This window comes from Mustela nivalis (genome assembly GCF_964662115.1).
Source record: "Mustela nivalis genome assembly, chromosome: 7".
Lineage (NCBI taxonomy): Eukaryota > Metazoa > Chordata > Mammalia > Carnivora > Mustelidae > Mustela > Mustela nivalis.
Genome location: NC_139026.1, coordinates 100,776,768 through 100,789,148, shown reverse-complemented (window position 1 = coordinate 100,789,148; position 12,381 = coordinate 100,776,768). Strand labels below are relative to the sequence as shown.

Genomic DNA, 12,381 nt, shown 5'->3' with positions numbered 1-12,381 from the left:
CCTTGAACTTAAGATGGGGGCTCAGTCCTGAGGAGGAGGGCAGCCCTGAGATCCCACTGATACCCCCCCACCACTTCACACGCAGGTATGAAGTCTCAGGGGCCCTTTGGGAACCACGCAGGTGTTAGGAAACCTGTTTCTGTCCTGAAAATAAGTTCTCTGTGTAGCTCACGCTCTTCAGAGTGAAATTACGAGTAGGCTATAGGAGGGCTATTTGGTTTTTCAGATCTTGAGAGTTTTTGCTTCACCTCAAGATTTGAGTTTTCTGGAAAAGAGAAGGCACTTCCCTGTCCTCAGATTCCAGGGTCAGGGCATTTGGCTTTGAACCTCAGCTCAGCGACAGTGGCAATCATGCGAGCTTATGATCTTTGGGGACCAACAGCGTGATTATTCGTCCTATGGATGACATCTTTTTTCTTGCCAACTGGCTTTCTTTTCAGACAGCACAGCTAAGGTAGTGATCCTCTGCTCTTAGGAAGAAATTGATCCTGGCTACTCAAGAAGGACTTTGCTCATGTCTTTGCATTTCGGCGTGTGTGAACAGTTCAGGTTTGATCACTTTGACCAGCTTAGAAAGGGCTGTGCACGTTCCCTTAGCTTCCTTGTCTAGTTTGTTTTACTCAATATCTAAGCCGTGTTGGTCTGGTACATGATGACAGCAGGAATCCAAATCCAATATAAAAACATTTGTTTCTCTCTTTCACCAACTGTTGTTCTCTAACCTTTCTGTTTTTTTGTTTTGTTTTGTTTGTTTTTTGTTTTTTGTTTTTTGTTTTTTCCCAAACGAATAAACTTGTAGCCACTCCGGGGAAGCCCAGGCTTCAGAACGCTCATTCTCTTTTGCAGTCTGGGTTGGGGAAGGGACCCTGCAGCAGCCGTAAAATATCCTCATTCCTGTGCCAACTCGCTGACTTGTGGGCTGGCTAACTTTGTGCAAGTCTCTCAACCTCTCCAGACCTCGGTTTGTCACTTACACAGTGGGAAGCTAGACTAGGGGATCACCAGGGACTTTCAGGCTGAAAGTCCTTCCAAGTAGAGTTCATAACAGCTGCCCTCCTTGTCACCTGTCTGGTTTTCCCCAATCCATCTTCCACAAAGCCACCCCAGTGAGCTGATGGTGAACTGTGTCACTCCCCTGCCTAAAATCCTTTTGGCTCCTCAGAGTATGCAGAATGCGGACCACACTCGGTAGACCCAGAATCATGGTCTCCATCCACCTCTCCTCCATCATTTCTCTGCTGCCCCTACCAACGTCACCACATGTCTCAGGCTGTAGGCAGAGAACCACCTTCCATTTCTGGGCCACACCTTGATCTCCCCAACCTGCATGCCTTTCGACATATGCCCTTCCTGGGTAGCCTTCCCCTGTCTTCTGCCAGGGAAACTGCTCTTCGTGCTTTGAGACCCCAGTATAAATGTCACATCCTAGGAAGCTTCCTCTCCCCCTCCTAGGGGTGGGTGTCAGCCCCCCGTGCTCGTGCCCTGGAAGTACCCCACAGAAGCCCCATGCTGTTGTATTGCTGGTTGCCATCCCACTTTCCCCTTCCCGACTGAGTCCTGGAGGGCAGGCTCCTTGCCTTTGTCACTTCCTGTTGTACCCCACATGGAAGAGATACTGAACCAGGATTCGTTGAATAAAGGGAAGAAAGAACCAATATCTGTATTGACTTCTGGATCATTACCACACAGTACTCTCCTCTCCTCCTTCCCCTGAAACCTGTCACAGTCCTTTGCCTGGCCATGCCTCAAGCACACTGTCTTCATCACCTCCTTGCCCTTTCGTGAAAACTGTGTCCTGTTTTCCTGCTGAAACCAATGGGAAACAGCAGGTTGACTTTTTTTGTTGTTTTGCAATGATTTCATGTCTTCATGTTACAAGAACGGTACACAGAGTTCAAAAATGCTAACTTTTAGGGAGGGATGGGAATTCTGACATTTATCAGATTCCTAATATTGGTCGCATATTTTTTGATGGTCACAATGAGATGTTGTTTCTTCCGATCTCAGCTTTGTCGTGTGACTGTGTCTGTGATTTCCACAAGGCCCTTTCCTGATTCACAGCTTCATCATCAGTAACGGACGTAGAAAGCCTTAGAAGACAGGTTTAAAGACTAAGTGAAAACTACGTGGAGAATTCTTTTGTGCACAGAGTCCTCATTTGATTATTATTTGATGAATCAGTCTTGCCACTTCAAATCCTACTGGCCTGCAAACCACAATGATTCTGTCCCTTTTTTTTTAAATTTAAGAATCACTCCTTATGTTCCTAAAGATGAATGTGTGTTTTTGTGTCACTCAGACAGTGTGTACACTCTTAGCCCACAGAACTGAGCCTAATTGCTGAATTTCTAAAAGGTAAGAAAGCCGTCCCCGTTCTTTTTCATCCTTATTTCTAAATCGTTCACGTTTCTCTGGTTTATAACTATTCTTCCCAAACAACAGAACTGTAAATGACCAGAACATAAAATATCCTGGCTGTCCAACTTCCCGTTCTGTCAGGAGTCTAGAAATGTATGCTTCGAATTGAACAAATCCAGTAACTGCAGTCACATGATCTGAGATGCAAATCTTTTGTTTTTGAGTGAAGTTTTGAGTGAATTAGGGGGGTTATAGTATAAAGTGTTAAAAATAATATCATGGGGTGCCTGGGTGGCTCAGTCATTAAGCGTCTGCCTTTGGCACGGGTCATGATCCCAGGGTCCCAGGGTCAAGCCCTGCATCAGGCTCCCTGTTCAGTGGGAAACCTGCTTCTCCCTCTCCTACTCCCCCTGCTTATGTTCCCTCTCTCACTTCTCTCTGTCTGCCAAATAAATAAATACAATCTTTTTTAAAAAAATAAAAATAATATCAGTTATGAGAGGAAAACAGTAGTGTGATAACTTCTCTCAGCCCAGCCCAGACACAGCTATATGATCACACGATGTCTCTGAAGGACACCTCCCTTGAAATATTCACTGTAGGTTCTGAAATCACAATGAAAAGTAACCCCATGGTAATATAAACACAGTATATATCGTAATCCTTTTAAGTGCATCTAATCCTACCAGTTCATTTTTTTCTTGGAAGATCAGTTCCCTTGAACTAATTATGAAACACTTTAGTGTAATGGGGATTATAGTATTCTTTACGTGATCTAAACGAGTTAGTACATCCCTAGAAAGTTAACAATGTACTCTTTATTCTCAGGTCAAATTAAATTTTCTTTTGATGATGTGTGAGGACACATTTATGATAAAATCATTAAAGCTTCTAGGTCCCTGGAGACTGGACTTGAGCATGTGTCTGCAGTTCGATGTGTAGAAATGGTTAATGGTTTTCTTGGAGGCGGCGAAGATTCAGAGCTCCTTGTACGTGAGCCGTTTTGATCCACATCGAAGAGGAATGTTCTTGGTATGCACAGGCTGGACGTTTGGGGATTCCAGCACTGGAAGCAGATTACAGGATGATGGATGAGGCAGGCATGTTAGTTTTGTTCGGTCTTGCGTCCTGACCTCGGGAGGGCCCTTCATGCCGCTCTCCCGTGATGTGAATTTTGTTCCATAGATTCTTGGGCAGGGGGATTAATCAAGCAGGCTTGAGGGTTTGACGTGTTCACACGGAATGTGGCAGGTGTGTGGCGAAGGGGTCAGGGGCTGTGAACTTCTGCCCCAGCAGCCAGGGAAAGCCGCTGTCCTACCGTCACGGGTAAGCTTCGCTCTTCTGTCGCTGCGCCTTTTTTTTTTTTTTTTTTTAAGTGTTTCTAGGATGATTGAAGTAAAATATTTAAGGAGGTCCACCAAGCTAAATGGAATGTTTGGATGGAGTCAGGGCACAGACGGGAGGGAAGGCAGTCTGGTTATGGTTGTGTCTTGGCGGAATTTACTGCTTTGATGCTGCAGCCTGCAGGAAACCACCCCCACCTCTGCTTCAGGTGACAGCCAGAGATGGATCTCCCTCAGGGGGATGTCTGGAGCCCCGAGGTGTGAGAGTGATGGCTTCCCCTCCATTCTGCCTAGACATATTTATAAACTCTGATTTGATTACATTAAGATGTGCTGGTATCATCAAACCTTCAAATAATGTACTTCTGTCCTTGTAGATAATCCAAGTCGGCAGCTGTTTTTCATCAAGGGCAATGTACAGAAGAGATGAAAGTGGGTTTCAAATACACATTTGATACGTACAAGTGCAACATTATCCGAGGTGATTTCTTGCAGTGTCCTTGGAACTACCCCCAGCCTTTTCTGCCAAGTTCGATTGTTTGCGTGCCGTTTCTCTGGTGTTGGGTTTGGAAAGCTTTCAAGGTGGATGGTGTTGCTCCTCTTGGCTTTTTGGGATTTTTCATGCTCAAGAATGATCTCCCAAAAGTATATTCCTTAACCTGCTTTTTAAAACAGGATACTGTAATGTGGGGGAGGGTCAAGTGTGCTTGTGTATGACCCAGCACCCCCACCATACCATTTAGTCTCGAGAGCAGGTTGAGCCCAGGAGGCCTTTAGTCATAGGGCGGCAACTTCACCATCACGGTGCTTCGCTTGATGACTGAGTCATGGAAAAATCTGCTCCAATCCTCTCTCTTTTTTTCCCCTTTTAAACCTTTCTCGCAAAACTGCCTGTGAGTTTCAGAATTTCTAATTGAAATACGGCAGTTAAAAAGCGGCTGGCCTTTCTCTTTCTTTCTTTCTTTCTTTTTTTTTTTTATATTTTACTTATTTATTTCACAGAGGAGAGAGAGTTCACAAGTAGGCAGAAAGGCAGGCAGAAAGAGAAGGGGAAGCAGGCTCCCTGCCGAGCAGAAAGCCCCATGCAGGTCTTGATCCCAGGACCCTGAGATTATGACCTGAGCTGAAGCCAGAGGCTTAACCCACTGAGCACACAGGCGCCCCATTTTTCATATGTACTATAGGTTTGACTGATGACACAGGTGCACAGAGAAGCCAGGCGAGTTTTAAAGCACAGAAATGGCACCACCCAGACTTTTTGAGACAGAGCTTCTTTTTGGCAGCCTGGGAGTGCTGCTTGGCTTCTCGGAAGACTCTGAGAGACATTAGCCCCTATAAGTGAAACTCACCACTAACAGAGCCTTGGTTTTTGTTTTTGTTTTTTAAGATTTTATTTATTTATTCAAGAGAGAGGGAGAACACAAGCAGGAGAAGGGGCAGAGGGAAGCAGACTTCCTGATGAGCAGGGAGCCCGATGCAGGGCTCAATCCCAGGACCCCAGGATCATGACCTGAGCCGAAGGCAGATGTCCAACCGACTGAGCCACCCAGGTACCCCCAGAGCCTTGATTTTGAAAATGAATATAAATGGATGTTTTGTGTAATTCCAGGTCAGGAGGAGTCAGAGGCTTGGTGTTGAGGTATTCTAAACACCCTGAGCAGACCTAAGAAAATGAATTCCGCACAGCTAAACAAAGTAACCACGAGAATGTATCCCCAACTACTTTTATTCTTTAAAAAAGCTCAGTCTTTCTGCACAGTTGCTACACTCATAGAATCTTTAGACTCTCTGAAACCCCTGTCCCTTGCAACATTGTGAAGGAAAAATGGGGCACATAAAGCCAGAGCCATCTGTCCATAGGGTCCCTTAAAAATTGATCTGAGTGTAAAGAAGCAAGATCGTGTAGTGCATCCTTTAAAAATGTTAAAGTTAAATACGTTCTGAAAGAGGTAGACAGCATTCACGGAGGTTTACCAAGACAAACATTAGCTGTATATACAGTTTTCTCTTCTCCAGTTGCTTCATCTGTGAAATCCGGGAATTACGGGCTCCTCCCATGACGGGATGATGACTAATGAGTTAATATTTATAGTGTGCTTACAACAGTGCCTAGATCAGAGACAAAATAAAATCTCTTCGCTTCATGTCTAACTGTATATGACAACTTTTGTATGGCCGTCCTGCCTTCGGGACTACTTCTGTGGCCTTTTATAAAATTTATAAATTCCATTTGCATATGCAGAGGGATTGAAGATATGCAGGCACATTCTTTTTGCTGACATGAGTTGTTCTGTCTTCCAATGAATTCCTTTCCCAGATTTTTACTTGGGAGGAAAAAAGCATTAAGCATATGAATATGGAAACTTTATATGTTTTATGTAAATGAATACTTTTTACCCCTTATTCTATACATTAAACTGTTGCAGAGTTGACAAATCTAGGCAATTTTGTTTAATATATCCATTTGCATACCAGTTTCCATGTGGCTCCTTTAGCGTAAGCTATAAATTTTACAATTTTAGAGTTATTTTAGGGGCACGCTTTTCTCTGGTTGATCAGCACAGTCCCATGTAGAAATTTAAATGTGAATCTTTCTTGACATCCATGTAGCCAGACAGAATTTTATCAATATTCAGTTTCATAATGGCATATATACATAAGCTTGGTTCCTGTTACTTTGGGATTTTTAAGGACAAATTAAGACAGAGAATCTTTATGAAAGACTCCAACGCATACATATTTAGATCTCAGCCATTAACATTTTCCCTTCATTTTTGTTTAACCCAAACCAAAATATTCTATCTCTGCACTGTAAATCAGGCAGCCAGCCTTGGCTCTGGGATCACCGTCTCATTTGACTGGTAGTGTGACCATCAGTGGCTTGGCTGATGTTATTAATTTCATTGCATTCGTGACCTTAGACTTTCTATCATGGTAAATCACCCTGAAATGTAAGGCTTTCAGTCTTTCCGTCATAAAATCTGACAAGGTTTTTCCCTTTCTATGGGCAAGAAAGAGGAGAGATTACTCAGGGGTGGGTTTTGTTCTGTTTTGTTTTGGGTTTGGGTTTTTTTGGTCTTAAGATTTGTGTTAAACACTGAAAATCCTCATTTTGGCAACTTCCATTCAAATACTGAGAGGTCCGAACATTTAACAAATTAGTTCCTATAAAAGTTCTCTAGTAAGAGGACTTTGCCAACTATTTCCTGCTATGAAATCTGCCCTCTCGTTGAACACATGAGTGTTTTTACCTTCCGTATCTTGCCAATGGGAGTAGAAATTGGAACAACTACTTTGAAAAAGGGTTTGGCTCAGCAGTTCTAATCCAAGGTAGGCACCTAACCAGAGGGTACACAAATGTTCACCAAACTAGAATGTGCACGGCAGCATGGGTTGTAGTAGCACAGACTGGAAACTATTCACATGTCCCTGGAAAGCAGAATGCATAAGACACTTGTCAGCCAGAGTCATGGCCTGGAATGCCACACAGTACTGAGAATGAACACATTTTAATTACATGCAACAGTGTGGATGAATCACACAGACTTAACACCCAGCACCGGGGGCTGCTTATAGGATTCCATAGAAAGTGCACAAAGAAGAGGACCCAACCCAGAGGTTGGGATGGTGCTAGGCAGAGCAGTGGTTGGATGGGGTCCTGACCCCAGGTGCTGCTAACATGTTGTTTCTTGATCTAGATCCCAATTACATGAGCATGGCCAATTTGTCAAAATACGTGGGCCCATACTCATACGATATAGTAACTTTACTGTGTGTATATTATTCCTGCTCAAAAAAAATTTTTTTTACAAAAAATACTACCACTTTATCGAACTGGTTATTACTCTTTGTGGGAGGGACCTTCTTCGGGGCTCCACAGGAGCCCATGGAGAAGCAGCTGGATGGGTCCCCAAGATAGGCACCCTTCTGCCTCGTCTCTGTTCTTTCCTAAAAGCACCTTCAAAAGCCCCTCCATTCACCATGCTGCTTCGCACTTCCTCACCTCTCCCCTTGCTGCTCTGGCCCCAGACACCTTCGGTGACCAGCTTTTCAGATACTTTTCAGATTCTTTCTGACCCATCCAGTGAGTGCCCCACTCTTTATCCCTTAGCCCCGGGAATATCTCCATTCCACCCAAGAGCCTTCTTCAGTCTCCCCAACTCGTGCGAGAGCTCTGAATAAAGGGATCTCTTTTTTTGTTATTCTTTGAATCCCTAGCCCCTGATACCTGGCACATGGGGGAGTTCATGTGTTAGTCACATGCATTCCTTTGGCTGGGTACCCCCAGACCTTGGATAATCCTCTTGCTAGCTGGCACTACTCACTGGCAAGATGACCACAGAGCAGCAGAAGGTACTTTATTAAAAGGAGTAAGCATTTTGTGTTTCCCAGTATGCAATTTTGAGTCGCCTCAGGACCCACCATCTCAGTGTCTGCAGGAAGCCTGGTGCTCTGCCTCCTCCTGTCACCATTCCATACATATCACTCTACTTCTGGGTCCCGCTTCTCCTCCCTGGGTCCACCCTGCCTTGCGAAGGTGTACAAAGCTCTCCAGTGGTCTGGGAAGGTGGAGCTCAGATCCATGTGTTCCAGAATGAGACAGACCTGGGTTCAGATTTCTCATCCACCTCGCTCTAATGAGAGGCTTCCTAGAAGGTTCTGGAAGGCATCTCTTTTTCGGGCTTGTCCCCTGCTGAATCCCTTTGTGACTCAGATTCTCACTGGTATGGGGTGGTTGTGTTTGTTCACAGTAAGTGCTTACTTCTGTCCCCTTGCAGCTAGTTTCTGCCCAGAACTAGAGAGCAAAGCAGCCAGAAGGCATCTGATCCTCCTTCCCCATCTCTGGTGTCTTGCTGCCTCTTGGCACAGCAGGTTACTCTAGCATCGTTTCCCTAGATGAGCTGACCGTCTTGTCCCTGGACAAACATAACCATGTCTGGAAGTTTATCATCATCAGCTGTACAGACACTAAGTGGCAAGGATAGGCCCTACCCTCTTTCTAGCAAACCTGCGTTCTTCAGACTCCCTAAAGGTCTCCTGGCAGCCTGTCTTTGGTTTGGTAGGGGCAGTAGTTACCAAGCTTTCTTTCCAGGGGTCATTTGTGGCAACACATGACCTTCAGTGTACCTCCACCCCCACCCCTCAGTTAGGAACATTCTGTTATGCTTCCTTGTGGGAGAGTCTCAAAGTTTAGGATAAAAATGGAGGTACAAAGAGTGTGTCCTTTTTTTTTTTAAACATGAAACAGGCCAGCACACTTTAAACTGGATTTTAGTATAAAATATGTCTCTGGGTTTCTAGTCAGCAAGCTTATTAAGTAGAGAAGAGACATGACATTGTTTGGATATTCTTAGGAATGTGAAATACCATGAGGTTTTAAATGGTGTAACTGCACCCACACACATGTGGTTTTATAGGAAGGTATCTATCAAATTCTAAAAAGTTAACTAAGTCCAGAATACAGTAATATGTGTCCAAGATTGTTTTTATGTGCCATGGAACTGAGTTTTAAGTTTTTCAAAAAATTGAAAGCTATACTGTATTATTTTACAAAGTTTAATTACCAAATGTAATTGTGTAAAGCAGGTCAGAGTGTCTCGTATTTGTTCTCCCAGCAGATGCTTACTTGGAGTCTTTACTGTGTTAGGTGCTATGCTAGGCCCTGGCCTATAGCTAAGGTTTGAAAATAATGAGCATACTTAAGTGTGGCTGGTATTATTTTCATCACAGTGCAGATGTTCTAACATACATATGCCCAAATATTGTCATTATAGAGAATGAGCTAAAATATATCCAGCATGTGAGAAAAACAAGGAGAGTGTCCAGAATTTTTATTTTGTAGGGATCTTAATGTGTTCATGCTCCCCTGTCTTGGATTTTTATCCCGTTAAGGCCCACAATTTTCACAGGCCAGCATCCCTATGAAATGTGCCTTGGGAACGGACAGTAGTCTTGTATACCTGTTTATGAACTGTCCAGATAGGAGCCGTCGAGCAAAGCATTCTAAAATCATCCAAAAGTCTTAAAAGTTTGGAGTCAAGATACCATTGGACTTTATTGCTGAGAGGAATCTAGTAAGTTCTTACACCCACATTTTATAGTCTTTAGACTTTGGGTATGTTGCTTGTATTGAATTCAAAGTAAAATCACTTTTGAGGCTCAAGATTCCAGAACGCTGACAAGAGTGATGCTTCTGGTGAGACAGGACAGCTCTAGCCAAGTAACACTAACAAGTTGTGTGCTTGAATGCCGCGTAGCCTCTGAGAAGTTGTTTCTGAGTTGCCTAGTTGTGGTCCACTCTGCTTCTGAGAATAGAATGTCTATATGCTGGGCTGTTGAGAAGCAGTGGGCTTTGGCATCCCCTGAATTCAAGCCTCGTGGTAGGCCCTTCCCAGTGACGTTAGCATTCCCTCAAATTATTGGAATAACAAGGGGCAGTGAAGCTCCTCTCAGTGATTTTCTAAAACTTACTTTAAAAACGGGGCTCTCATATTGGGATTACATCAAAATAAAAAGCTGCACAGTGAAGGAAACAGTCAGTAAAAAGGCACAGTACAGAATGGGAGAAGATATTTGCAAATTGCGTATCCAATAAAGGATTAGTATTCAAAATATATAAAGAACTTCCACAACTCAGCACCCAAAAAACAAATAATCTAATTTTAAAATGGGCAGAAGACATTAATATACATTTTCTCCAGAGAAGACATACAGATCACCAACAGACAAATGAAAAGTTGCTCAACATCACTCATCATCAGGGAAGTACAAGTCAAAACTACAATGAGATGTCATCTCACACCTGTCACAATGGCTAAAATCAACAACACAAGGAACAACAAGTGTTGGCGAGGATATAGAGTAAAAGCAACCCTCTTCCACTGTTGGTGGGAATGCTGACTGGGCAGCTACTATGGAAAATAATATGGAGGTTTCTCAAAAAGTTAAAAATAGAAATACCCTATGATCCAGTAATTTCACTACTGGGTATTTATCCAAAGAATACAAGAACACTAATTTAGAGGAATGCATGCACCTCTGTTTGTAGGAGCATTATTTATAATAGTCAAGTTATGGAAGCAGCCCAAGTATCCATGGATAGATGAATGGATAAAGAAAATGTGATACACATACACACATGAATATTATTGAGTCATAAAAAAGAATTAAATCTTGCCATTTGCAGTGACATGGATGAATACTTAGAAAGTATTATGCTAAGAATTTAAACAAATGAGCAAAGGAAAAAGAGAAACTAAGAAACAGACACCTCACTATAGAGAATAAACTGATGGTTACCAGAGGGGAAGTGGGTAGGGGGTTAAGAAGTGCACTTATCGGGGCACCTGGGTGGCTCAGTGGGTTAAAGCCTCTGCCTTTGGCTCAGGTCATGATCTCAGGGTCCTGGGATCGAGCTCCACATTGGGCTCTCTGCTCAGCGGGGAACCTGCTTCCCTTCCTCTCTCTCTGCCTGCCTCTCTGCCTACCTGTGATCTCTGTCTGTCAAATAAATAAATAAAATCTTAAAAAAAAAAAAAAGTGCACTTATCATGAGTCCTGGGTAATGTGTGGAACTTTTGGATCACTGTATTGTATTTCAGGCAAAACTGAATAACACTGTAAGTTAACAATATTGGAATTAAAACAAAAACTTTATTAAAAATAAGTAAAAAAAATAATGATTTTTAGGGTTTTCATTAATAATCATATTCAATAGTAGAAATGGTTATAAATACAGGTAAGTTAAAAAGAAAGCTGTCAGATAACATTTTACATTTAGATGCCTGAGAGTATGTACTTATACAGATGTGTTCATAGAGGACCATGTGATGGACTGTTTAAGCTGCTGTCCCCTAAAAATTTATGTTGAAGCCCTACCCCCCGGAGTGCTAAATTTGAAGATAGGACCTTTACAGAGGGAATTAAGATTAAATGAGATCGTAAGAGTAGGACCGTCATCAGATAGGAGAAATGTCCTGAGAAGAAGAGACTCGAGGGGTCTCCGTGTCTCTCCCAAGAGAGACCAAGGAAAGCTGGCTTGAGGCACAGTGAGGTGGGTCTGCCAGCCTCGCAGCGAATCTGCTGGCACCTGGATCTTGGACTTCCCGTCCTCCAGAGCTGGGAGACAGAGTGTTCAAACACCCAGTCTGTGGTATTTCAACGTAACAGCCCACCTAAGACGAAGTACAAAAACTCCCATGAGCACCACAGAAAAAGATACACCCAAAGGCGCAGAAGTATGTTTTCCTCTGAAAACCTACAGGTGTGTGCACCATTGTACTATAGCATCTCATTTTTCGTGAATCAATCACCTATTTGCTCTACTTACTTCTTGAGTTGTTTTTTCCTTAACACCAGTAACTCCTGTTGGGTCTGACAAATACCAATGATAGTGAGTATTGAAATTGCTGGTAAGAAGGAGCCCACGATTAGGATATGGACGGTGAATTTTAAAAATAGTAAATAACATGTCCTAGGTATATCCTAGCTGGCTCATCCTCGCAGGGAGAGGTGAGGTGGCCTGTGCAGAGAGTGGGCTGCTCAGGACTTCCCAGCTGCTTTGCAGGCGTCTGCCTCAGCAGGTCTTCCCCTTACCACTGCCCAGGCCAATGTGTACTAGCAGAAAGGGTGTGAGAGTACCTGGTTCCAGCACCATCAAAGGGCCACTCAGCCTCCTGGT

The 12,381-nt window shown here is 43.3% G+C and overlaps 1 protein-coding gene across 2 annotated transcripts in view; it reads left to right on the top strand.

The window, feature by feature from the left end:
- PPM1H (protein phosphatase, Mg2+/Mn2+ dependent 1H) overlaps nt 1-12,381 on the top strand; it is a 257,949-nt gene that overhangs the window by 173,435 nt on the left and 72,133 nt on the right. The gene's annotated exons all lie outside the window — the stretch shown is intronic.